The following is a 27,539-nucleotide window of genomic DNA, read 5'->3' as shown; positions in this document are numbered from 1 at the left end:
GTAGTTAGTATTATTAATTCTGTATCTTCTTAACAACTCCATGAAGGTGGTACTATTTTCTCCATCTTACATAGAAGGAAATCAAACCTTAGAGAGTTTACATCTCTGAGGGGTTAGGTCACTTGGCCCGAGGTCACACAGCTAACCAGTGGTAGAACCGATATTCAAATACAGGACTACTTGACACCTTTGCCCAAGTGTGACACTGTGGCCACATGTTTTCCAAATCCACAATTGGACTAGCTGCGGGGCAACAGAAAACCATGTTCCTCTTTGGCGTCTTATGCAACAAACCATATGGACCCTCAAGCTCTTACATAACAGGCCCAGTGCTAACGAGAGGAAGTTTAACAACAACACAAAAAACAGATCGCATTCACAACAGACCACCATATGTTCTCCCGTTCCCTGACAGCAGCCGTCCCAACTCCTACTCGGGCGCCCACAGAAATCTTCTCGACGAAAACAGTTTTATTTCTAAGTGACTCAAACGGTTGATGTCTTTATAAAAAGAAAGGGGAAAAAAAGAGTCTGCATTTCTTCCAAAGAAATAAGTCTTGTTGACTCCTTGGGAAAGCCCAGAAACCTTTGGCCTCTACTCCTCAGCCTTCGCTTGGCACATGTGAGCTTTTCCAGGGTGAGCGTGGCCTCTGCAATCTGGCAGCTCTCTCACTCGGAGTGAGGGCAGCTACAGTGATTTCTGGTTTCTGAGTCCCCAAGCTAAACAGCCGGGGGCTTGGGCTTATGCCCTGCTCTTGGTCTTGAATTTCTTCCTGATCCTGTTGTGCTCATGCTCAGTTCGAGAGTCTCCAGTTTGCTATAGGCTTTCTGAAAGTGCCCTCCTGAAACTGAACCCGATTCTAGAAGAGTGCTTTCACCTGTGGACATTGGGGAAAGGGTTCCTGCAGAGGGCTTCAGGCCTGGCACCAGCTTTCTACTCTACGTCTCCTGCCTGGTCTCCTGCCTCCTTCATTCCCTCCCATCCATTTCCCTGTTCTGTCACCAAAGCAATCCTGCTAATATGTACATCTGATCACGTCATTTCAAATTTCCCGTAGCCCCTGTGGTCCTGCATGCTCTACCTCCTCATCGACTTTGCACGACTCTTTTGCTTGTCCTCTGAGCTCCAGCCGCTTCGTTCCTCGTGGCTTTGCACGTGCTCATCTTCCTGCTCAGTTCATTCATCCCTCTTCCTCTCATTCCTCATCTCCCAAACCTCAGCCGCATGTGGCTCTTGGCCCCTTGAAATGTGGCTATTGAGACTGAGAAATTAAAAATTTAATTTTATTAGTTCTAATTAACTTCAATTAATTTAGATTAATTCTCATGTTGCAAAGGAATTTTCTTTCCCATATCTTTTTCCTATAGTTTAAGGATTTATTTTTTAATATTAGAATACATTTGGTATTTACCCTAATATGAGGTATCGATATACAAAAGTTGTATAACCAGATATCTACCTGAGGTTAGACAATACCAACTGGCCAGTCACATGAGTGAGCCACCTTGAATGTGAATTCTCCAGTCCCAGTCATGCCTACAGATCACTACAGCCCTAGCTAACATCTTATTGCAATTTTATAAGATACCCCGAGTGAGACCTGCCCAGCTGAGCCTTTCCAGAAATCCTGACACTCAGAATCTGTGAGCACTATAAATATCGTAGTTTTAAGCCCACTAAGGTTTGGGGAGGTTTGTTATGCAGCCATAATAATAGGAACACCATTTGTTTTTTCCAACACCATTTATTGAATAGTTTATCTTTTCTTTACAGATATGAGATGTCACTTTCATCATAAATTAAATCATCATGTAATTATGGGCCTATTGTAGGATTCATTCTGTTCTATTGGACTATGTCAGTTCAAGCACTAATATCAAGTTGTTTAAAACCATTGATGGTTTATGATATGTGTCACTATCTGGTAGAGATTGCCATCCTCCAATACTGTTATTCTTTTTTCTAGTTTGCCTGGATATTATAGTTTGTTTTTCATAGAAGTTTTAGAATCAGCTTGTCTAGTTAAAAAAAAAAAAAAGACGTTGCATTTTTATTGAGTTTATGATAAATTTATAAAATAACAAAGAAAATTGATATATTTATTCTATTGTAGCTTCTTATACAGAAATATGATATACTTTCTCATTTACATTTTCTTTTTTGATGTTCAGGAGTGTTTTAAATTTTCTTCATATTCAGCTACATAATATTTTTAAAGTCTACACTTTATATTTTATATTTTGGTTATGTTATAAATGAAATTTTTTCTAAATCATGCCAGTCATTCTAACATATATAAATTGTGATTTATATATGTGAAAATTATTAATTTCTGTATATTAATTTTGTTTGCCACTTCCTTCCTGAATGATCTGTTTATTTATGGTGGCTTTTAGCTGATTCTCTTAGTTTTACCAGGTATATGACCATATTATTTGCAAACTGTGATAGTTTTATCTTCTGCTTTCTCCTACTTTCATGTCAAATTACATGTTAATCTTTTTGCATTGACAAACATGTCTAGTATAGTGTAGCTGTGATAGTGAGCATTCTTTAGTGAAATGACCTCTAAAGATTACATCTAACCACATGGAGCTCTCGGACTTTGAAATGTGGCTATGGAGACTAAGGAATTTTATTCATCTTAATTAATTTGACTTTAAATAACTACCTGTGAATAGTAATTATTACATTAGACAGCACAGACCTAGAATTTCTTTCTTTAGTATAATGTTAGCTTTTGAATTGTGATAGGCATTTAACATATGTGGAAGAGTCAAATATCCTTATTTCACTGGATTTTTTTAAATTAAAAAAATAACTGTTGAATATTACAAAAGGCTTCTTCATGGAGATGATCTTCATGCTATGGAGATGATTATATGTGAATTATACTGAACCATCCTTGCATTGGATTAAACCCAACTTGGTCATGATGTATTATTCTTCCAATGCATTGCTCGATTCTGTTTGTTGATACTTAGGATTTCTGAATCAATACTAGCCATCTTTTGTGCAATCTTTGTTAAATTTGGATATCGGTGAATTCTCACTGTTTTGGTAAACTGCATTTTCCTAAAAATTATCTATGTCATCCAGATTTTTAGAAAATTCCTTTGAGAAGAAGCTTCATATACTTGTTTTAATTTAATGCTTCTTGGTTCTACCCACGTTTCTAATTCTTAGTAATTGCCCTTTCTATAAATTTCCTTTCTCCCCTTTTTCAATGATTAGATAATCCAGTGGTTCGTCTATTGTATTAACTTCTTTTAAAAATTAGTCTTCTTTTAAAACTTATTCATTTATTCATTTATTCTGATTTTCTTGTTTTCCAACTTATTTTTTCATTTTTTTCTTCATTAATTTGTTCTTTCTGCTTTCCAACAATATGTTTGGCTATCCTTCTTTCTAAATTTTAGACATATGTTTGGCCATTGGTTTTTATACTTTTTAATTGATATTAAGTATTGAGGTATACATTTTCCTCTGAAACTGCTTTTGCAGGATCCTGTGATTTTAATGCATAATATTTTTATTAGTGTTGTTTTAAAAATTCTGTTTAGATTAAAATTAACTGAAATATCTAAATTTCTAAATTTATTTTTAAATTTTATTATTAATTTCTAGTTTTATGGCTTTGCAAGAAGAGAATATTACCTTAAGTATTTCTGCATTTTAAAATTTTTGATTTTTAAGTACCTGATATACGATATATTTTTGTGAGTATAAAATTGTCATTTGAAAAAACATTTTCAGGGTATACAGTTTGAAATATACCAATTATGTTTTCTTTATACTTGTTGTTTAGATACATGTTACATTTATTTGTTTATTTATGTATCCATTCACTTGATCTATCTGGGATGAAGAGATAAATTATATTTTCATCCCATAATTTTATTTTCATTGATGTCTTCTTATAGATTCTATAATTTCTACTTTGTGAATATGGCTTCTAAGTAATTTGGTACACAGATTTTCAAAATTCTCATAGCCTCATTGTGAATCACATACTTTATCATTATAAAATATCCTTCTATGTTTGGTTTAATTTTTTTAAACCTGAATTCAATGTTTTCTCATATGAAATGATAACCTCAGCTTTCTTTCTGTTTGAATTTGTCTACTGCACATTTCCCCATTTTTAGCCTTTTGGATTATTTTGGATTTTGTGTTTTGATCCAGTCTGATAGTCTTTTTCTTTTAGTTGGTGAGTTACAACTCATTCATACTTATTGATATGAGATATGTTTGATATTTTTATCATCTACTTTTATGCTATATTCTCAGTTTATGTACATTTTATTTTTAAAGTAATATATATTTTTTGTAACAACTTTATTGAGGTATAATTTACATATGATAAAGCAAATATCTTTAAAATGCACACACTTTGATGAGGTTTGACATATGTATATTCCCATGCAATCATCCTCTCTGTGTATGGCTGTTTCCTCTCCAGTATTCTGTCCTGTGAATCCTTCTGCCTTGGTCTCTCTGAACTCTCAGCTTTATCTCTTCAACTTGGGGAGTCTTCTATGCTCTGTCTGGAGTTCTTCCTCATGCTACAACCTGGAAACTCTCTCCGAGATAGTAAACTGAGGCATTTGTAGAGCTCACCTCATTTGTTCCCTGTATTTTGGAGATTATTCCTTCATTTCCAGACATTTGATGTCTTGAAAGCCATTGTTTCATATTAAACTTATCCATTTTGGCTAAAATCAGAAGTTAATTAGCTAGCTAGCTTTTATTTAATATTTATTTATGTCATTGACTATAGAAACTGATTCATTATTTTTGTATATAGTTTTTCTGCTATTTGGGATGGCTTGTATTTCTGGTCTAGCGGTTACCATTTTAATTGTATCTTTATATTACACCTTTATTCTCCCTACTTTTTGAACCCTATCTATTAGTTCACTACTCCGAGTGATGACACAATTAGTGTGCTTGTTCTCTTCTTCCTCTTCTTAAGAAACCAATTTCAGTCAATAAAATTATCTTTCTTAGTGTGTATATTTGCATAGATACTTATGTAGTTATATTTCTATTACTTGAGTTTTTAGCTTTTCTCCCTGTTCTTATTGTGTGTTTAGTATAATTTCTTGGTAGGACAAGGTGGGAAATGTTGACCTAAAAAGACGTGTTTGCCTTGGAAGTTCCCTGTATTTTGTATTTTTCCCAAATACATCAGTTTAGGATACAGAGTTATACATCTGAGCTCTGGCTCCCTTAATTACCAGCTCTGCTGTGACCTTGGAGTAGCTGCTTAACCTATTAAAGCCTCATTTTTACAGTCTTTAAAATGGAATAATAATATCTATCTTTTAAAGTTGTAATGAGACTTAAAGGATATAATACATGTGAAATACTTAGCATAAAGCCTGATGCATAGAAAGCACTTAGAAAATGTTATACATTGTTATTATTAATAAAAATAAAACTCAACAAGCAAATATTTATGTAGTACATACCACACACAAGGAACCGTGCTAGCTGACTTACATTTTTTATTTTATTTAATCTTTACAATGAATCTGTGTCATATGCCTTGCCCTCATATTACAAATGAGGGAAGGAGCCCTACAAGAGGTTGATATAATGTAAACTAACTCGTCTAGCACTTAAGTGACAGTGGTAGAATTAAGACCCAGATATTCTGATGTCAACTTCAGAGCACTCACCACTACTCTACAGTTGCTGTTATTATCCTGAACCATGCCCTGCTAATGTCTAGTTCACACACACACACACACACACACACGCACACGCACACGCACACGCACACACACAGACACATATGCACATGTGTGTACTCATTTTATTCTGAGAACAAACTTGGCCTTACAGCTCAGTATATAGACAGGATACACCTGGACGAATATAATTTGCCTGTTTTTCCAAACTCTAGCTTCAGAGTCTGGCTTGCAGACAAGGTACAGATGGAAATCTTCCTGGACTCAGGCCAAGGAGAGGAGAAAGGGAGGGAAACACTTGCCCCGTGGCCTGCAGTAGCACTGAGTAAACCAAACTTGGACGAATACTTGAAGAGTAGCTGGAAAAGTCATGCCATTGACACCCATGCCTTCCTGGACTTCCCACAGCAGTCTTATAGCTGAGGAAATGAAGGCTCAGAGGAGTTAATGTCTTATCTAAGGCCACACAGCTAACTAGTGATAGAGCCTAGACAATAATCCCAGATCTCTTGACCACTTGTCCAGTGCTTTTCTCCTATGTTTTTGACTTCACAGATGTCATTTACACTTTCATAGTTCTGATTGTATCCCATCAACGTGTAAGAGGAGAATCAATGTTTAACTAGATATGTTCATGCACTATACTATGAACTGCAACAGATAAAAAGATGTAAAATTGTTCTCAATTCTCATTTGTTCATTTAGTTATTTATTCATTCATTCTTCATTAGGTTTCAGGTGCTCTTAGGAACTCGGAAATATTCCTCAAGGGGCTCACTGTGTAACGAAAGAGACAGATTCAAAAGTCAACTGCTCCAGTTCAGTAGGAGAAACTAAAATAAGAGTATTTTGGGCGTGATGGGCATGCTATCAACAGCACTTTGCTTTGCCTATAGGATCCAGAAAGGCATCCCCAAAAGGAGCTGAGTGTGGAAGGGTTCCTAGGAGCTGAAGGAGTGTGATTTGACACTGACAGAGGCAGAGGTGAGCATGTTGCACTCAGAGGACCACAACAGGTTCGCTGTGGCCGAAGCCAGGGAGGTCTGGGAGCAAAGCTATGAGCTAAGAGTTTAGACTTTAGATGATGAAAAGACATTCTAAAATGTAAGTATAAGAGTAGTAATATGATTAAATTTGATTAGAGAGCTCACTGTGGCACAAGTGGGAAGAATGGACTAACAGGGCATGGGACCAATGAAGGGTCAGTCAAGGTTAGGGCCCACACTCGGGGAGAAGCGGGGCGGGGATGGCCGTGGGAATGGGAGGATTGCTCTGGCTAATCCCTACTCACATTTTAAGGCTCAGCCTATATAGCAGCTCAAAGAAGGACTTTCAGTCTTGTTAGGATCTTCTCTGGTGCCCTGAAACCTTTCTCTTATGCTCTCAAGCAGAGGCAGAGTTCAGTGATGATTAACAGCAGTGGTTTTGAAGGTGGCTTTTTAAGCCATTGCATCCTGCCTCCACGGCTAACCAGCTGTCTGACCTTGGACAAGTTGCTTATTTACTCTGTTGCCTCGGTTTCCTCATTTATAAACTAAAGAAAATAATAGTACCTGTCTCTTAAGGTTATTGTCATGATTAAATGATTTAATGCACATAAAACACTTAGAACAAAGTCAAAAAAGTGGGCTTTTATTGTCATTACACACATTCATTGTATGAGAATTGTGTGTTTATGAGTATACCTGGCCAGTCAGGTAGCTCCTTGGAAACAGGTATGCTCGTGCCCAGCAGAGAGCCTGGGACAGAGCAAGCTTTCAATGAGTATCTGTTGAATGAATTGCATATTGAAGAGATAGTTAGAAGTTAAATCTTGCATCACTGGGAGACTCATTGGACATTAGGGAGAAGGTTAATGAAGAGAATAAAATCATTCTCAGGCTCTGAACTAAGACAGGAAGATGATGGTGAAGCCATGGCTAAGATAGGGAGCTTGAAAAAAGAAGTTGGTTCAGAGAGAGAAATTGCTAATCTGCCGCAGATCGAATCTATAGGAACTAAAGAAGCCAAGGTTTGAACCCGGGTCTGTTCATATTCCATGAACAGTTTATGTAACCTGCATGTTTATGCCCAGCAGAGTCCCTAATGAAGTAGGCATTTAAAAAAATAATATATATCGAATGAGTTGGTGAATGCTTGAATGAATGGATTTCTTTGGTAGATGCCAGTGTATCAAGGTTGTTTTTATTTTCAGTGGTAAAGATCTGTGGAGGTAGAAGAAGAAAAAAAAAAAGAGAAAGAAGAAAATCACCATAAAAGATTAAAATATAAAAACTAGTAACCAATATTCCAAGTGAATGAACACAAGGAGCCATTTTCCCTCTCTTTCCCCTTTTCTGACACATCGGGCTTCATGATCTCAGGCTTTATAATGGACTCTTGTGAACTGCTAGGAAGGATGACTAAAACCACCCACCAGGAAGTTTTTCAAAACCTAAGACAAAAAAAAAAAGTAATATCAAGAAATTTAGGAACACAGGAAAATGCCTGATGACAGGGGAACCAGTCACATAGGCTCCTCTATACACAATTCCAATTTCAACCACTACTTCCTTAGAAACAGATTTCTTAAGTTAAGCTGCCCGTGGGACTAACATCTGAGTATTAGGAGTATTAGGACAAAAAGAACTGTCAGCATAGTTTCTGTTTGAAATTAATAAGCTCTCTCAGTAGAAGCTTTGGTAGTAAAGTAGAAATAATTATATAAATTCTAACATATAATCATAAGGACATATTATGATATCTGATGCATAATATTAATATTAGTATAACTATGATAATGCCTATAATTGATTAAATGTTTAGTACTTCCAGAAACTAGTGAGCATTTTACATATGCTATTTCATTTAAACCTCACCAAGTCCTACAAGAAACATATTGCTACAAGAAACTAAACCTCATAGAGGTTAAGGAAACTGACCAAGGTCACTTAGCCAGTAAGTGGGAAATTAGGATCTGAATCTCAGCTTGCCTGACTCCAAAAACCATGATGCAAATCCTAATCCATGCACAATTTTTCTCCTTGATTCCTTTGAATTTGGGGCTGTATAGTTTAACTTCATCCACATAAGCCTAATTGAGGCATAGAGCTTACATGCTAACTTCCAGGTATGACAAGGTAAGAGTGTCCCTGCTCAAATTTCCTTCGTCAGTTCAAAAAATTAGAGGGTTGTTGTGTAAGACTCAAGAGACAGTTTCCGAAAACTGGGTCCAAATATCAACTTTGCCACTTACTAGCTGTGAGGCTTCTGTTACATCACTTAAATTCTTCAGGCCTCTATTACTTTCTGAGATTTCAGCACCCTGCACCTCACAACACACCCACACCTGAGGATCTAAAATAAGAGTTTATCTAAATGACCTTTCAAAGAAAATATTTTTTTTGTTTTAACATTTTATGTTTTCTAACAAAAACTTTTCTAGTTAATACGTACTTACTAAAGAAAAAAGATACTTGTTCAAGAAAATGTAATACAAAATTTTTAAAGAATACAGAAGAGTAGAAAGAAAAAAGTCTGGTTCTCAGTGCAAATGGAGTCACTATTCAAATTTCGAATTTAAAGGATTATCAAAGAGGCTTGATGCAGCTTTAACATTTAACAACAAAAAAATAAAAATAAAAAATTATGTTTGGGCACTTCTTGCCATTTTTCTGAATGTTTCTTGACTTTCCTTTTGAAGACTTTTTGTATTTCATACCTACTTTTCAGTGTTCAGGTATAGGCTTCAGTTCTTATGAAAACTTCCTTATTTTTTGATGACTGCAAATAAAATAAAGAAAAACAAATACCTCTTAGGGACTATTTTTTTTTTCTTTTCAAATAATTCACTCTTCTACCTCTTGCTAAGAACCTACTCTGTCCAGGACTTGTGCAAGGAGACATCCAGAATGCATGGTGGTACTTGGTGAGGAGACCCAATGCCTCATAGGAGAAAAAGTAAATGAAAGTAAGTACCCAGAGCTCTAAGAATGTGTAAGCAGAGCTATTAATTCTGTCACAGAAGAGGAGACAAAGGCTGCATCTGAAAGAGTGGACTGAAATCCAATACATAGCAAAACCTTAGAAAAGCAACCACCTAGGCAGGTTTTTTCTTGGTTATCTAGTGTTAGAGTGACATATAATTTGTATTCCACACTGGGATACTTGATGATAAAAGGGGAACTACTGATTATAATGTCAGGGCATTGAGTGAAAATCAAAACTTCCTGAGCAAAAGAGATCATATGGTCACCTTCGTGCTAACCTTTTGTTACGAAAAACAGGGCTCTGAATCTCATTCCACACACACTGAAACCTATGATGAAATAGAATGCTAAAATGCCCCAGGGATGGCTTCTGCATCCTGGCTAACTTCCTGAACAAGCTGTAGAGGTTCCCTAACAATGCGTTTCAGTCCTGTTGTTGAACTCTAGCGTAACATCAACATAGCGAAAAAATTGTTCAAACTAAGGACCACATTCTTGTATCATTCTTAGAATCATAGAAACATCAGATTTTCCAAACCACACTGATAGTCAAACTTATAAATTTTGGCTTTTTTTCCACAATGCTTTGGGGACCCACTCAACATCCTTACTCTCAATGTTTCCATTTGACATTTCTTAATTTATTTGTGTGATTAGTTGCAAATCCAGAGGCGACAAAGATTCTCTCTTTGCAGAGACTATTTAGAATAATCTCAGGAGTAGAAAAGGAAATCCAACACATTTTAAAACAAGATTGCTGTCATTGAGATGTAACCTCTGTTGGCATACTATGGGCAGAAGGAACAACATGTGCAAAGGCATGGAGGCAAGAACAAGCTTAGAGTATTCAGGGAACTGTGTGAAATTCTCTGCTGAGAATGAGACTTGAAATATGGTGGGAGAAGAGGCTAAAGGGGTGAGTTGGGACTAGATAGTGAAGGCCCTTGAATGCCACCCAAAGAACTTTGGATTCCACCCTGCTGAGAATAATGAATGTCTGGAGCTATTGAAGCAGGATATTTGTTTTTGAAAAGAGAGTAAACAGAACAAAGCCAGGCAAAGTCAGACATCCTAGAGCCAGTTTCCCTCTTCAGTTTTGCAGTCCTGATTTGTTTCAAACTTTTTGTTAATGTGTTGCCTGATCCACTGTACCCCAAACACAATCCCCAAGGGAATGTATCTCAATTGACTGGTGATTATAGACACAAATTTCTGATGCTTTGAGTTCAGCCCAGTCCCAAATTAGGCTGTATTGGAAGGAAGATCTTAGCATCACCCAGCTCTGGCCCCAGGCAGGACTCTGTGGGTGAGGGAAGTAAGCCAGGCCCAGGATGATGAGAGCAGAGGCCTCTGTCTTCAGATGACCCTGTTGTAAACTGTTCCTGAAGACTTTCCTTGGAGGAATTTGTAATCTCCCTTCCCTCAACCCTTTACCCAAATCATTTTTGCCTAGAGTCCAAGTCCAAAGTCATGAGCTAATGTAAAAATGTCAGCTTTACCCTTTTCAACTATTCAGATGCTTAATAATTGACTGGTTTGTAAGTTAAGAGGCTCCTTGTCCCAGAGATATTTGAATGAGCTTGCTCTAGAGAGGATTCTTATAAGCAGCAGAGAATGGAGCTGGACAAATAAGGATCCTACTCTCTGTTCAACTACTTACAACCTCTGAGTCTGTTTTCCTCATCTGTAGAATGAGGATTATAGTAATATCTTGTTTACAGGATTCTTGAGAAAAATAATCAGGATAATAACAGCATTTGGCTCAATGCCAGGCATTAGTATGTGCTCAGTAAAAGTTGGCAACAATCATGGTTAGCAAAATTATCTACCGGTAGTTGAACTTTGGGCTTCCAATGGTGAGCCAGACATTTATTTCTGAACGTGACTTCTAACTTGGAACATTACCCAAGTAAAAGTCCTACAGACAAAGAACTGATCATTAATATTACTGGATATTATCCTTCAAAGATCATCTGACTATGGGAGCCAAACTTCTCAATTTACAGAAGGAGAAATAAATTCAGAGTGGAAAAGACATGTCCAAATCCCCATATTAAGACAGAATCAGATCTAATATAGGAACTAAGGTCTCCTGACACCTACTCCATGTTCTTAACTCTATAACCATTCTTTTTATGTTTTACTTTCTGTTAATAAGCAAAATTCAGGAACTTAATGACCCTGCCTTCATTCATTGGACATCTATCACTTAGAGATTCACTGCATTTTATACATATTAACTCATTCAATCCTTACAGCAACCCCGTGAGATTTATCTTATTGTTTAAGTCCATTTCATGGATAAGAGAAGTGAAGCAGAGAGAGGTGGTCGTTTTTTCAAGCCTCATAGCCAGCCAGCACAAAAGCCAAGATGTGAGCCTGAGCAGATGGGCTTCTAAATCTGTGTACTCAACAACACAACGCTGACCCTCCCAAAGTGAGAAAAAAGTATGGTGCCTGCCTCAGAGGAGCACACTCCCTGGAAGAGAAACACATCCCCAAGGGTATGCAGTCACCTGCTCCAGGCACCAGGAGAACAAAAGAGGGAAGGTTTAGTTCTCTGAGGGGAAGAGGAGAGAATTAGGAAAGCTGCCTGGAGGAGGTGACCTTTGTCCAGTTTCCTGAGCTGACTTGTTTTCCTCCAAGTTGATGAGAGTTGGAGGAAGGGAAGGCATTTCTGCAGATGGAGGCACCTTTGCTGAGGCAGGCAGTTGTGTAGTGGCTGGGGCTTAAGGGGCGCCATGATAGAGTGAGGCCGGTACACCAGGCACTAGCTCAGTATGTGATGTAGGCAAGTGGCTTAACCTCCAAGAGCCTCAACTTCCTCATCTGTAGAATGGGGATAATAATGCCTGCTTTATGAAGCTGTGTGAATCAAATGAGATCACATGTATACACTTCCTGACCCAGTGTTATTCCTCCTTCCTTATGTATCTCTCAAAAAACTATTTCCCTCCGTAAAAAAATTTTAATTGAGCCTATTTTTGACACTTATGCTCACAGTAACATTAGTAACAATCTTGAGTGTCATTATTAGTCACTCATAATAGCAATATAATTGATAATAATGTTAATTGCCATTGATTGGAGGCACTAAGTGCTTAATATGTATAATCTATTTTTATCTAATCTCCTCAGAACATATCTTAAAGATAGGTATCATTATCCCCATTTTATAGTGGAGGATAATGAGGCTCAGAAAGATTGTGAAATTTACACAAAGGTCACCCGTCTAGGAAGTGGAAGCACGGCTATTCAGACCCAGGTCTCTCTGACCAGAAAAATGTCCGACAGAGAATGTCCTGTGTTAGGAGTTCATGTTGGTCTTGGCACCGTCCCTCGGCCTCTTTCTCAGAAAGAAAACAAACATTCTAAGAGGTTCGCTAACACGGTGGACCGCCCCAGTGAGGCAGGGAGAGGCGCGGTGAAGCAGGAAGGTCGGTCCATATTTGGAGAGTAGGGCTGGGGCGCCCCCTCAGCCCTTCAGCCCAGTCTACACGCCTGGAGAGAGCCTGACTTGAACTGGACCTTGAGCCGCCCGAAGTCGCGGAGTCTGGGCGGGCCAGTGTGTGCCTTCCTGGGCTTCAGATGGCTCTGGAAACCGGGGGTGGCGTCCGCCTGCGGAGACCGTGAGACTGCCAGGGAGGGCGCGCGTTGGTAACCCGTCTGTTCCCACGTGGGTGGCTCCCAGGCAGCAGGGAGTTAATCTGCTATCTGTTGGGAAGGCTTCCAGAACCCTCCTCCCAGCCTGTGTTTGCTCAGGGCCGGGCTCATCAGAAACTGAAACCAGCAAGACGCCAGGCCCCGCCAGCCCTCAGGGGATCCTGTCCGGGTTTACCTTCTATGGGGAGGTCCCGGAGGGCTGGGCGGAGCCGAGTCCGGAGTCTGGGCAGGGCTGGCGACGTGGCGGGCCTGGCTCCCCTCCTCCTCCTCCGCAGGAGTCACCCCCGCCCCGCCCCCCGCTGCCAGGGACCAGCTCCGGATCCGGGGAAGCACGCAGGCAGACAAGCTGGGGTGGCCTGATGCCAGCCCTGCTCCTCACCACCTCTGAGACACTGGGAAATCCCTAAACCTCTGGGTTTCAGTTTTTTGTTTTTTTGTTTTTTTCCACTGTAAATTGGGGGTAAATAATGTCTAGCGTTTGGACTCACTAACATATGTACAGTGCCTGGCACATAAAGAAGAGCTCAATATATGGTCACTATATTGGTGTCATTATTATTATTGCTGTGGTTGTCAACATTGGGTTGGGCAACCTACCTTGTGTGACCGACGTAGTAAGTTCCCATCACTCACGGTGTTCAAGCACAAGCTGAATGAAACGGAAAAAAAGAAAGAAAGAAAGAAAGAAAAGAAAAAATTAGAACAGGAAGGGATCCATACTTGCCATACCCAGATGTACTGACCTGGTCACTTCAGCATCACCTGGGAAGCATAAGAACCATCTCAGACTCACTGAATCAAAACCCCTGAAGGCAAGTTCTTTTAAAAGCTCAGCTTCATTTTGTAAACATTTTTTGACTTCAAAAGACCTTTATGTTATTCCCTCTACCCCATTGACTGCACAGTGGGGAATATTTTGTTGACCAAGCTATATTTGTTAACTCATAATTAATTTACTCTATACATAAATTATTAACCAGACTCAGGAGTTCATTCAACAAATAGTAATTCATTCAATAGATATTTATTTGAGTAATCGCTATGTGCCAGGCACTGTGCTGGGGTACTGGGAGATAGTGGAGAAGAAGGTGAACAAGAGCTCTGTTCTCATGGACTCTCCAGTCAAGCATGGGAATTCAGAAAAAATAAGGATTCAGATACTGATACTGAAGCCAAAAGAATCCTGCTGAGCGTAAGACACCCAATATCCCTATAGTGAGCAGATATAGTTCCAGTCAAAAGCAAATAAAGTTGATGTACCATTCTCTATCTGACCTCATTATAGAGAAAGGTGGATATCACATCTCAACACGTGCACACGCATGCAGACACACACACACACACACACACACACACACCATGGCATTATTACTTTTATGGATCCCAAGGGTTCTAGGGTCCTTACATCAAGAACATCTAAAGCCTTGTGAAGAAAGAAAGACTCTTCAGACCTAATTCCTCCTATGGGGCCATCTCATCTTCCACCACACCCATGAAGAATGACTGGCAGGTGGCCACAAACACTCAGAGCATAGTGGCTGAAAGTGTGGGCTCTGAAGCCAGGCTAGCTGTGTGATTGTGGGCAAGCTACTGTGTGATCATAGGCACGTAGGCAAGGCTATGTTTCCTATTCTATAAAGTGATCTGAATAATAATACCTACTTCTCAGTGTTGTGGCAATTACAGAGATGGTACTGAAAGCAGGTGATAAGCACTCAGTATTAATGTAGCTGTTATTATACTACATCATTTTTACCTTTGATGCTCTCTCTCCCTGGAGTACCCTCCTCCTTTTCTCTACCTAGGGAGCATATAGTTATTAGTGCAATGTCTCCTCCTCTTGAGAGCCTTTCCTGCTTTAATTCGCCAAGCGTTTTGAGATGCTTTTCCCTCTATTCCTGTGGCTCTTTTTATATACCTCTTACAGCATCTCTCATACTGCAATCATGTTTCTTATTGTCATTTAGATGTTTTTCTTGCTCACTGGATTATGGGTTCTTGAAGAGCAGGGGTCATATTTTATATATCTTTTCATCTCTAGGCACAAGACAGTCCCTGAGACAGAAAAAGTACTTGCCACTAATTCTTGAATTAATGAATGGATAGATGATAGATGGATGAGTGAAGTAACTTGCCCAGGATCACAGAGTTCAAATCCAGGGTCTGCATTTAGTTTAATTTGGGGAAATTATTTTTCTGATCTTCTGGTTTCTCATCTGGAAAACCAGATCTGACAATAATAGATCTGACAATAATGGTAACTATGTCTTGGGATTGGGAGGGTTAAATGAGGTACATATATGCAATGAGTATGAGCTCGCACTAGAACCAGATTGTTTAGGTTCAGGTCCCAGCTCCACCACTCATGAGTTGTGTGATTCCTTGACAAGTTCCTAACCTGCTGTGCCTAGAGAAGATGGATCTTAAACTAAAAAGAGAATTAACGGGCTATTCAAAGAATTAGAAGAGATACTCTTTGTAAAGGCCTGGATGCCTGGCATAGAGTAGGTACTCAGCAGATAAATATTGGTTTCCTCCCCCCACCTTCTCCAAACTTGTAGGCTGTGGACTCTGAATGCCCGAAACAGCTGTTCAAATGCCACATTTTGCTCCCAGTGACTAATGTCCCTAAGGCCAAAGTTGGAAAGCCGACTCCAGAACTAAGCTTACATTTGAGTACTGAATTAGATTCAGGGAATATAGCTCACCGGTTTAATTAATGAGTAAACTTTTGAAACAGGGCAGTTTAAAATCAACAAACATTCAAGGAAATTGAAAAGCAAAAGCTAACCCACAATTTTGTATGTGGGTTTCATATGTCATTGGAATAGTATGTTACATGAAGGCATAAATGCAACTTAATGTTTTATGAACTGTAAGAGCAGTAATCAGAAGAGTTTTGGGAGCAAATTAACCAATTATTCGTGCACAGTATTGTAACAATTTTTGAATTTTCTACTGCTTGATCATAATACATTCTAATTAATACATTATTCAAAATTTTCCCGTGGTCACATGTCTATTATTAAGCCAAAGGATCTAGAAAAGAAATGAGGCATTTTCACTTCAAACCTAGAAGACTGTCATGCTCTCGCATGAATTCCCCCAAATATTCTTTTTTGTGGGATTTGGAAGAGGCTAAAATGGAGTGCCCTGGGCCTTGGAAACTGAGTCGTCAGTGGCTCACCCAGCAAATATTTGGCAGTTTAGTTCAGAGAGGAATTTGGAGAGGGCAGGGCCTCAGTGGGACCTGAAGGGATGAGCTCCACAATGGGGAAAGGAAAAGGGTAGGACTCTTATTAGCAGAACCAGTTGCCTGCCAAGTAGGATGTGTGTCTGAGTTTCTGAAAAAAGAGAATTGCAGCTATTACTTTTAACCTCAAGACTCTAAGAATTGAGAAATGAGTGTGTGCTGGGGGTAGTGGTGGGGGAGTACACGACTCTCTATTCCCCAAATTTTACCTGTGTCTTCCACCTTAACATTTCTTAACCTAACATCTCCCTATCCATACCTTGAGCCACATCAGACACCTGTTCCAAGAACTCTTTCCTGATCTCTCCAGTTTGGGGAAGGAGCTCTCTCTTCCTGCCCTTGAGCCCATAGAATTTTGCATCCCATGTTAAGACTTCTCGGAGTTCTTTAATGATATGCCTGCCAATCTCCTTCATTCTTTTCCCCCTCGTATTTCTCTTTTTAAAAATAGCTTTATGGAGGAATGTATAACTAAAATACAATAAACTGCATGTATTTGAAGTGCGCAATTCAATAGGTACAGACCTGCAAGACCGTCAACCACACCCCCGCAAGATAGTGAACATGTCCATCATTGAAAGTTTCCTCCTGCCCCTTTGCATTCTTTCTTCCTGCCTCCCTTCTCCAAACAATCACTATCTGCCTTTAGTCACAGTAGATGAGCTCGCATTTTCTAGATTTTTATATAAATGGAAAGATATATGTATTCCTCCTTAAATGGCTTCTTCTCTGAGCACAGCGATGTTGACATTCATCCATCTGACCTTCCTTCATTTCTCCCTGGAACGTGGGCTTCCGTGGGGAGGAACAGGGCTCACCCAGGGCACAGAGCTTGATACTGGGCACAAAGGAAGATCCACGGTAGAGGACACTGGTGTGGTGGGCAGACCTCTGGATTTGGCATCAGAATAAACATAGACCGCAGCTCATATTTGACCACGGCCAGCTGTGTGGCCAGTTTCCTCATTTGTAAATTGGGGGTGGTGATACACCACCCTTCTCCCAGGAGAATTCTGTGAGACTCATCTGAGCCAAGAGATAAAGTGCTCTGTAAACTGTGAAAGGTTAGTCCTGGGCAAGGGGTTAGGCCTGGATCAAGCCAGCAGCACACTGGGAATGCCCCAGCTCTTCAGGCTATTTAAAGGCCACCTTGTCATCCAGGGAAGCTGGGTGGGTTGGCGATTCCTCTCAGAAATGGCCAATAAGGGCTATGCCTGGTGACCTTTAATCCTGGCCCAGTCATCAAAATGTCAAGGATTCTTTTCCCTCAACTCTCCCTCTTCCTCCGTGTGGGCTGTGTTTATTTACAAGATCTCCCTCCCTCTAGAGACTGGAAGGTGAAGGGAGGATTTCTCCTCTGGCCTGGAGCCGGCTGATAAGGGCAGCCCAGCTGCTGGGGGCTCCAAGGATTGCAGGAACAGGAACCCAGCAGTTGAAGAGAGGAGAGGGAAGACAGCCAGGCCAGGCTGCGGCTTCCCTTGGCCAGTACTGACACAGGGACAAGACAAAAGAGGAGAGAAGGAAATAGAGTCTTTAGTTTAAATCTACTCGACCTATAAAATCACATCAGATTTGAAAAAGTTTCCTATCTCTCTCCATGAACTGATTTTTTTTTTTTTTTTAACTGTTGCTTAGTAAAGAGAAGTGAGGCAAATTGCAAGGGCCCAGACGGAGATATTCAAGGTTTAGCAGCTACTCATTTCTTGTGCGAGCTTGGTAAAGCCAAGCTCTGGGCTTTAGTAATTAGAGCTACCATTTCTTGAATACCTACTATGTATCAGCCACTACACTGCACTTCTATACAATTTTAAAATGTAACTCTCAAAGCTTGACTAAGAGGTGAATATTCTTCCTTTTATTCTGCAATCGATGAAGCTGAATAACATGTCCAAGGCCACCTAGGATTTGAGCCAGAATTTGAACTCAGTGCTATCTGACAACAGAATCCATGTTATTTTGAGAACCTGAGAATAGCAATTCTCAAGTGATAAATTCAATGAAAAATTATTTCCTGGTCATGCTCTGTGAAAAGAAGGCTCTGTGACCAATTAAATATGGGGAATAGGTCATACATTGTCCCTGACATAAAAACTGACAGGGCGCTTTTGTGTCTAGAAGATCTTGAGAAATCTTAGACTAAAAGAACTCAACTTTTTTCCAGCCAAGAATTTCTCATAATTAATTGATCATCAATCTTTTCTCTTATAACATCTATTCATATTCCAAGGAACACAGTGCTCATCAGACCACTGTCTGAAAATCACAATTGGAGGGATTGCAGAGTTTATCCACCCAGCTGTAAGAATTCCATTAACGGTGATTTTTTAAACACATCTTCAGTGATGAGAGGCTTAGTACTTGCTGAGACAGCCTGCCTCACTGTTGGACAAAAGCCGTGGTTAGAACAGCACCGCCCAACAGAAAGATACTGCAAGCCACATGTGTGACTCTAAATTTTCTAAAAGCCACAGGAAAAAAACAGGCAAATTTAATTTTAATAACATATAATAATTAACTCATGAACCTAAAAATATCATTTCAACATGGAATCAATAAAAAGCGCTGGAGATATTTTATATTCTTTTCTTCTTAAATTAAGTCTTTGAAATCCAGACTAGCCATATTTCAAGGGCTCAATAGCCACAATGTGGCTAGTGTCTACCAAACTAGATAGCACAGGGTTTGAAAACTCTAGGCCAACCAAAGCTCTTCCTGCCCGCACCTTTTCCCCCCGTGGTCCTTGATTTCAAGGACATGATCAGTATGTGTAGTTCAGCCTCCACTCCCGAGAACGAGTTCTGTTTGACTCTGCTTGCATATGTCCATCAAGTGTCCCAATCAGGGAGCTCAGCCCTCTGGCAGTGATCTGCTGTGGTCTGTTTCCCCTTGTAAAAAGCTTTCCAAAACTTTAAAGTGCTATGTCAATAAAAAGCCTCATTTCCTAATCCCCAGGGAGGAAGACTTAGAGTGACCCAGGATTTTTAGTGGTCTCATCGCATGTTATTTTATATTGGACCTTTAGGTGGCTGCTTCTACAGTGTCTGGTCTGGGGTAAATCCTTTCTATACCCTGGGCCTCAGTTTCCCCATCTGTCAAATAATAGATTTGAGTTTTCTATGATTCAGATTCTTTCTGCCTCTTCTTATCTACACCACTTTCTTCACCTATCTATTAAATTTGCCTTTTAATCACGTCTTAAGTCAAATTCAGGAAATACCTATAGCCTCCCATATATCCTTCCACATATAATAGTATTTTTTGAAGTGTTTACCATGTCAGGCACTGTTCTAAGAGTCCTATATATAGCATCTCATTTAATCCTCCCCACACCAGAGTGAAGTAAACACGAGTATTATTCTCTTTCATGATTGTGGAAACTGAGGCAGTGAGAAATTGAGTGGTAAGTCACATGCCTAATAAAGGGGAACAGCTGGGGGGAACAGCCTGGCAGCCTTCTCCCAGTCCCTGACCCCGGGCTGTGCAGGCAGGTCCAGGACGTAATCTTGAGTTAGGCCCAGGCCTCAGATTACTACAGAGGGACAGGGGACCAGGAAAGCTGCTTTTTGCCTTTTGTTGTTGTTGCTGCTGCTGCTATAATCCACGGAGTGCCCTTCCTCTGTTTTGCAGAGGAAAAAAATATTGTTATACTTTCCTTGCTAAGGAAATCCTCTTCACAAGTCGAATTTCTTCCCAATCCCTTGACCTTTCGGGAAAGGGGCTGACGTCCCAGGGGAGGTTCTGGAGGAGACCCGAGGAGCTCGATGTCCTCTGTCTAGGGCAGAGGTATTTTTAGAGCTGGCCGCACTGTTTACAAGGAAGCCAGTCCCCTGCCCACTCCCTACAGGGGAACACTGGCTACCAGCCCCACCCGCCACCCAGACTCCTGCCAGCCCTTCCTTCCTCCCTCCTGCCTGCTCCTTTCCTGTCATCTCTATGAGCATGTGGGTGCACTGTCATTACCATCCTGAGAGACGCCGCAGCCCAGGGCACTGACAGCCTCCTGGGAGGGCCAGTTGTGACCTGGCATTGGAAAAGAGCAAGAAGCTGCCATCAGTTGAGAAGATGGCCCTGGCAGCTGGAGATGAACTGGAAATCCTGCAAATGGGCATTTCTCCTCTGAAACAGTTGTGGAGCCTCATTCTCCTGGACCTTCTGAAAGTAAAGGCCTGAGAACCTCGGAGAAAATGGCTGTGGTGGATGAAGAAGCCACAGAACTGGGCAGGAAGCTCAGCAATGCCTGCAGCTCTTACCAGGTGCCAGATGCTCTTAACCGTGACAAGTCACTTACCTTCTTGAGCCTCCCTTTCTGCAGTTGTAGAGCGAAGAGGCCTTGAATAGTGGGGGCTCTGTGTCCAATGACTGTCTGAGCCTCCTTGACAATTGGGTGAGAATACTTAGGCCTACCTCATGAGGGTGGCACCGGGAAAGCTCTTGGCACACAGTGGGCATGCAATCCATAAGGCCGTTAATAATTTCCATAACTTCGGCACTTCACATGTGGTCTATCTAGCACAAAGTAGGTTCTCCACAAGGAATGCTCTCATTCTAGTAGCTGAGGGTTCTTTCACCTCTAAGTCCACACAAAACCTCTCCAACCGTGCACTTTTTAAAAGTGATATTTTATCCTCCTCCCCCAGCCCTGCATCCCTGTGTCCCTGTGTCCCTGTAGTTCAGGATCTTACAGGAAACATTGGAAGCCCCTTCTCTGAGTCACAGTTCTGTGGCTCCCCCAGCAGGCTGCACATCTGGACCCCCACCCCACTGGCTCTTGAGAAATGTCATCCAGATTCAGGGTAGTTGGACCGGGCCCACATAAGCCAGTCTTCCCACACTAGCAGGGCTGGGTGGGAAACAGGCAGCTTCCTGGGATGTAGGTATGGAGATGACAAGGGCTCCGAGCTTCTCAGAGGAAGTGCCCTCCCTGCTCTGTACCACGGGCAGGCTAGACTTCTCCAGGGGCTGAAAGAGGCTCAGGGATTGATATTAAAGGCACTAAATCTCTACCATGCATCCTCCGCCTGCCTCCTTCCTTCTCCCTCCTGTTTCCCACTTCCCCTCCCCAGCCCTTTCCCTTCCTCCTCCCCCTCTTCCTCATAGCCATCCTCTTCCTCCTGCTCTTCCCCACAGCTGTGCTTTATATCCAACTGACCTCTTATTATATTTCTAAAGGAGGAAGTCCCAGCAGAGGGGAAAGGGATTGGCTTCTCCTTGTGGCCTCGTGTCTCCCCTTCTTTTACTCCTTTCACTAAGATGTTCTTCTGGTGGCCTCTGATGTGAAAGTCACTGGCCAACAACTCGGAGGCATGGCCAGGTGCTAACACCAAGGGCCAGTTAGCCTGGTGAGCTGGAGCCAAGGCAGCACTCATGGTTGGTTGGGAGAAACTGCATGTTAAAAAAGGCGTCACCTTTGACCACCTTCTCTACTGTCTCAAGGTCCGGAGCCAAGGCAGCACTCATGGTTGGTTGGGAGAAATTGCGTGTTAAAAAAGGTGTCACCTTCTCTACTGTCTCAAGGTCTTGCATTCACACACTCTCTAGTGTCGTTTTACTGTTGTGCAATGTAATATCTAACCTTAACAAAAAGATGCCACTTTTGGAGAATGGGATTATGGAAAGAGGTGCCCCTCCTTTTTCTTCCCATCTCCTGTTCACTGGACAAAAAAACCCCAGCATGTTCAACAGACAAAGGCCTGAAAGAGCAATGGTGCCAGGCAGCTAAGGCTAACATGTGCGGCTTGAGTGTCGGGTTTGGGCAAGAGAAAAAGTCAGATGAGGAGGCTGGAGGCAGTATGGGATAAATCATGCCAGCAGCCCCTCTCCCGTTCTGTATCAGGGGCTGAACACAGGAAGGATGTGGAGCCTGGGCTGCACAAAGGGGGAGAATAACAGCAGGGAGACCTTGTGGGAAACAGTGACAATTCTTCTGGTCCCAAGGAACCTCTTTAACCCCTAATCCTTCCTTCTAAATCACCCCTGACTTTACGAACCTGAAGGGTTCCAAGAGGTGTGCTCATTTCCCACCCTCCTCCTCATCCGCCTTCTGTTTCTTACATGTGGGCTGACCTCAGATGAGTCCTGTAGCCTCTGTGACTTTATTTTCTTCATCTGTGAATTAGAGAAAGTGCGTGTGTTTGTGTGTATGTGTGTGCGCGCATGCGAATGCGCACACACACAAACACGTTCATATTAAGGGTTATTATGAAGCTTAAGTAAATAAGATGCTGTGGAAGGAAGCCCTTTGAAAAGCACAGGCAGTTCTCTATCTTTCCTCGCCCTCAGCTGCTGTTCCCATTCCGCGAGGGGAAATCCACACCCGGAAGGCCATGTTCACCCTGACACAGGGCCCCGGGCCTGCGCCCCGCGGACCGGAGTCTCTCCCTTCCCATTTCCCTTGTTGACATCCAATGTGACTGTTGTTGGCTCACAGACAGTCAGGCAGTTCTCTGTGACTCGTCCAGCTGCCAGGCTGATGTCCCACCTTGGCTCCCGGGGCGGGAGTAGAAAACAGTCTGTTCAGGCTCTACAACTGATACCAAGGATCCAGAGGAGCCTGGGGGCCTGTGCCTGGGATGGGGATCTCAGGTGTATAAAAAGAGCTGGGCAAGGGCTTCCTATGTTCAGGCTGCAGGTCAGAAATGAAGAAGCAAAACTGAGAAAGTGATATGAGCCAGGAAAGGGAGATGACATGGGAGGAGAGGAAGTCCCAGGAAGGGTCCAGCATTCTACAAGGGATAGAGGTGTGTGTGAGCAAGCAGGAGGGCTTTGCAGCCCATGCCAGCTCCTCCTCTGCAGCTGCTTTCCTGGAAATGGGTTGCATTTTTGCTTTGCTCCCTCCCTCTCCCCAGCTGCTCCCATCCTCATCGATTATCAAGTTCTATAGGCTCTATAATATGTCTTGAGTACCCACCTTCCCTTCGCTAGCCCTATAGCTCTGCCTGGAAATCACAGCCCTTTCTGGCCAAGACTAACTAGAACAGCTTCCTAACTGATCTCCTTGTCTCTAGTTTCCCCCTCCCTCCAATCCATCCACCTCACAGTTGCCAAAATGGTCTTTCTGACATGCAAATCTGATTGTGACATGTCCATCTTCTGCTGAAATCCTCCCTACCACCTTCTGGATTGATTCTGTACCATAGAACCCAGGACACTACATGATCCGACCCCATCATTTACCTCTACTGCCTCGTTTCCCTCCAAACCCCACACAAACCCTGAGTTCTTACCACACTAAACTTCAGCTCCCCAACTGAGGCATACCATTTTATGCTGCCTGCTATTCTTCCCTTACCTGGAGGCCCCTCCACCCCTGTTTCCATGGCTAATTCCCACCCCTCTCTTGGAACACAGCTAAGAAGTCACCTCCTCTAAAAAGGTTCTCCTGAGCCCTCCTTGGTGCTCTTGGAGCCTGCCATACATACATGCAAAGAGGTTTTTAATTGAGGGTCAGAATTCAGGAGCTTCGTAAACTTGTATGGGGGAAAATAATTGCATCTTTATGCTCACTAACCTCTACCTAAAAATGAACATTTCCTTTGATTGCATGTAGGCTAAAATCACAGTGCTATCTACTGTAGCTGTGATTTATCACAGAAATCTTCACATGACTTTGGAGTTATTATAGATTATCAAACAAATTGTCTATGCTCATCAACATTTTGAAATTTCAATACTTAATAGATCTATAGGTCTGATTATGTAATGTATAAACATTCATAAATTATTATCAATTTAATTTTTCTGTATATTGTTAATTCTTTTTTTTAATTGACTTTTTTGCAATCATATATGTTTATGCATTTTTAAATGTTATTCTAAGAAGAGCTCCCTGGGCTTCATCAGACTACTGAGGGCTTCCTGCCATGAAATAGTTCTTCTTTCTCTGGCAGAAACCGGTAGCACCCTCCACTGACACCCTCCACTGAAACTAGTGGTTTATCTTATTCGTCTCCGTCAACAAGATTCAAACAACTTAAAAGCAAGGGACCCTGTTTTTATCTTCAAGGCTTAATACTGTGCACGGACTCTAGAATATTCCTTTTTTTTTTTTTTTTTTGGAATGAAGAAATAAATGAAGACAAAAAGGAAGGAAGGAAGGGGAGAGAGTAAATTTGATCTTCAAAGAGCATCTGCTATGCCCTCCATCTGTATACTCCCCCAGATAGCTCCAGGACTTGTTGCCTTCCTCTTTTATATTTTTGCGGTGGTGTCATCTTCTTGATGAGACCCTCCATAGCATCATATTGAAGTTACAGTTGCATAACCTCTGCCCCAGGCATGTTCTGTCCTCCTTCCCTTCTTTGTCTTCTTCACAATTATCACCATCTGACATACCATATTTTTCTGATTTTTTATTCATTTTACTTTCTGCCTCCCCGTACTAGAATATAAGCTCCATGAAGGCAGGGACCTTTATTTCATTCATTCATTTCCGTATCTCTGGCATCTGAAGTGGCATCTAACAGATAATAAGCATTGAGTAAATATTTGTTGAATGGGTGAATAAAAGCAAAAAAGAGATGTAGACGGTGAGTTAAGTTAGTCCCCATTCCGCAGATAAGGGAGTCAAAGCTGGGAGAGTTTAAGGCCCTGGGCCACACAGAGGGTTGATGGCAGAGCTGAGTGGATGTGAGTGACTAGTGGAAAGAAGTATGAGTTTGGACTGGGCATGGAAGGAGGGACTAGGAGGCCCAGGCCAGGCATAGTACATACTTCCAGTGGAGAGATGATAACACCCAGGAAGAGCAGGAAGACTGCTCTGACCCATGAACAGACTGAGGAGCTGTGTTAAGTCTCACTGGGGACATGTCTTATCTTCAGGCCATTGCTGTTTGATCGACAGCCTGGATTTGTAAAAGTCCTGCCACTCCATCTTCCTCTGGTAAAAGCCAAAGCCTGTTCATCCTGTGAGGTCTGACAGCTTGAAGGATCTCTGGAGGGTTCAGGACCCAGAATGAGTGGGCCCCATGGACTCCTCACAGCTCTTGTGCAAACCTCCACTGCAGTGCTTACCCAGCTGGGCTGGAATGTTCCCTTTTGGTGAGCTCTTTGATTCTTCTCTTTTTGGCAGTGAAAGGCCAGAGCCTGACACACAGTAGCTTTTTAGTAACTATTTATTGAAGGAAAAATTGTTAGAAAATGCAGGTGTCATAGTGACCATTAGATTCAATCATAGGGAGGAGTAATGAACTTTGATTGCGCTCCTCCAATATACAGAGACTGTGCTGGGTACCTGAGCTACGGACCTGAGTGAAATGGGGGCCCTGAACCTCCAAGAGCTCACTGCAGAGGAAGAAACCGATATGTGAAGGAGGGATGACACATAGCGTGTCAAGGATTGAAGAGCTGCACTTAGGGAGGCACCCCTGAATCCTCTGGGACTCACCAATGTGCAGTTATACTATTATTTAATTCCTCATACTCTGTCTTCCCACAAAAATGTAAGTTCCAAGACGAGAAGGATCTTGTCTTGTTCACGTGCCAGCACTCAGTAGGTGCTCACATAGAAAGTCTCTGTGAATGAGGGCATGGCTTAAAGAAGCACAGAGGGTTGTGGTTGCCTAACCTAGTCCAGGGGCGGGGGTCACAGAAGACTTCCAAGAGGAAGAGGCCTTGGCCAGGAGCGCGGAGTTCCAAAACTTACACCTCCTTCAAGAACATTCCCTATTTCATGACTTCCTCACCACTCAGTGAGGGCATACCCACTTTATGAATGAAGAAACAAATCTCAGAGAAGGGGAATCAACTTTGGAAAGGTCACTGAGCTGGCAGAAGAAGGACATGAGCCCAGATCTCCTAAAACAAAAGCCTATGCCTTCTCCACACAGGCCTGGAAAACCATTCAAGTCCAGAAGACAGCTAATCATCACCAACATTAACGTCACGCATCATCATCATCTTCATCATTTTTATGGCAGCCAAATTTTAATGCATGCCCACTTTATCTTAGGTACCTCCCTAAGACCCCCATGCTTGTTAATTCATTTTTCATAACCACCTTATGCTGTACATTCAATTATTGTTCCCAATTTATGGATGAGAAAACTGAGTCATTGTTACGTAACTTTCTTAGGCCACACTGGTAGTAAGTGAAATGTCCAAGATTCAAACTCATGCAATCTGGTCTCAGAGCCTATACTCTAAACCATTTTGTCTTCTGCCTCAACAGACCAGGCCCACCTTATCCAACTCTGGGAGCCTGCTAGAGACTTCACAATTGAGTACTTTTCATATTCCAGACTCTATACTAGGCATTGTGGGGAAAGCTATAAGAAGGAATTAATAAAGTTTCTGCCTTTGAGAAGTGACCAACCTAGACAGAAAAATGGAACTCTAGAGGCACTTACGTCCCTGATATATAGAGGAAGCAGACGAGAGAGGATGAAGCCAGTACATCGACTGACAGAAAAGGGAGGTAGAAAAGAAAGAGAGCTGTCAGAATCCAAGCCCCTGTTCCAGTCAACCCTGCCCTTCCTGGAGGTTGGTAGTTTGGTTTCACCTTCGGTTCTGTGATTGTTCCTATATTCTTCTAACTTAAATCTCCCTTTTTTGGCTTAAGCAAGTTTAAGCTGGGAGTTTGCTCCTTGTAACCAATACAGTTTTAAAGAATAAAGGCGAGAAATTTATAAGGTCAGATTTGGAGAGGAGAAGACTGGCGTGAAAGACAGGTCAGAGACAGAATTAAAAGAATGTGGTCATCAATTTGATGAGTCATGTAATAGAAGGGGTGTCCAAGGGGAAGTCCCAGGCTTTTGACTTGAGAGATTGGAAGGGGACAGTGGTGTCTTTAGCAGAAGTAAATAACCCAGAAGGTAAACTATATTGGGGGAAGGAGTAGAGGAAGGGAAAATTACTGCATTACTTCACTTATTCGTTCATTCATTGAACGATTATTTGCCTAATCCTAGCTTGGCATTAGAGAATTAACAGTAGGTAAGGTGAGCTTACATTTGGAAAGTATC

The sequence above is a fragment of the Pteropus alecto genome, unplaced genomic scaffold (genome assembly GCF_000325575.1).
Source record: "Pteropus alecto unplaced genomic scaffold, ASM32557v1 scaffold25, whole genome shotgun sequence".
NCBI lineage: Eukaryota > Metazoa > Chordata > Mammalia > Chiroptera > Pteropodidae > Pteropus > Pteropus alecto.
This window is presented reverse-complemented; position numbering follows the sequence as displayed.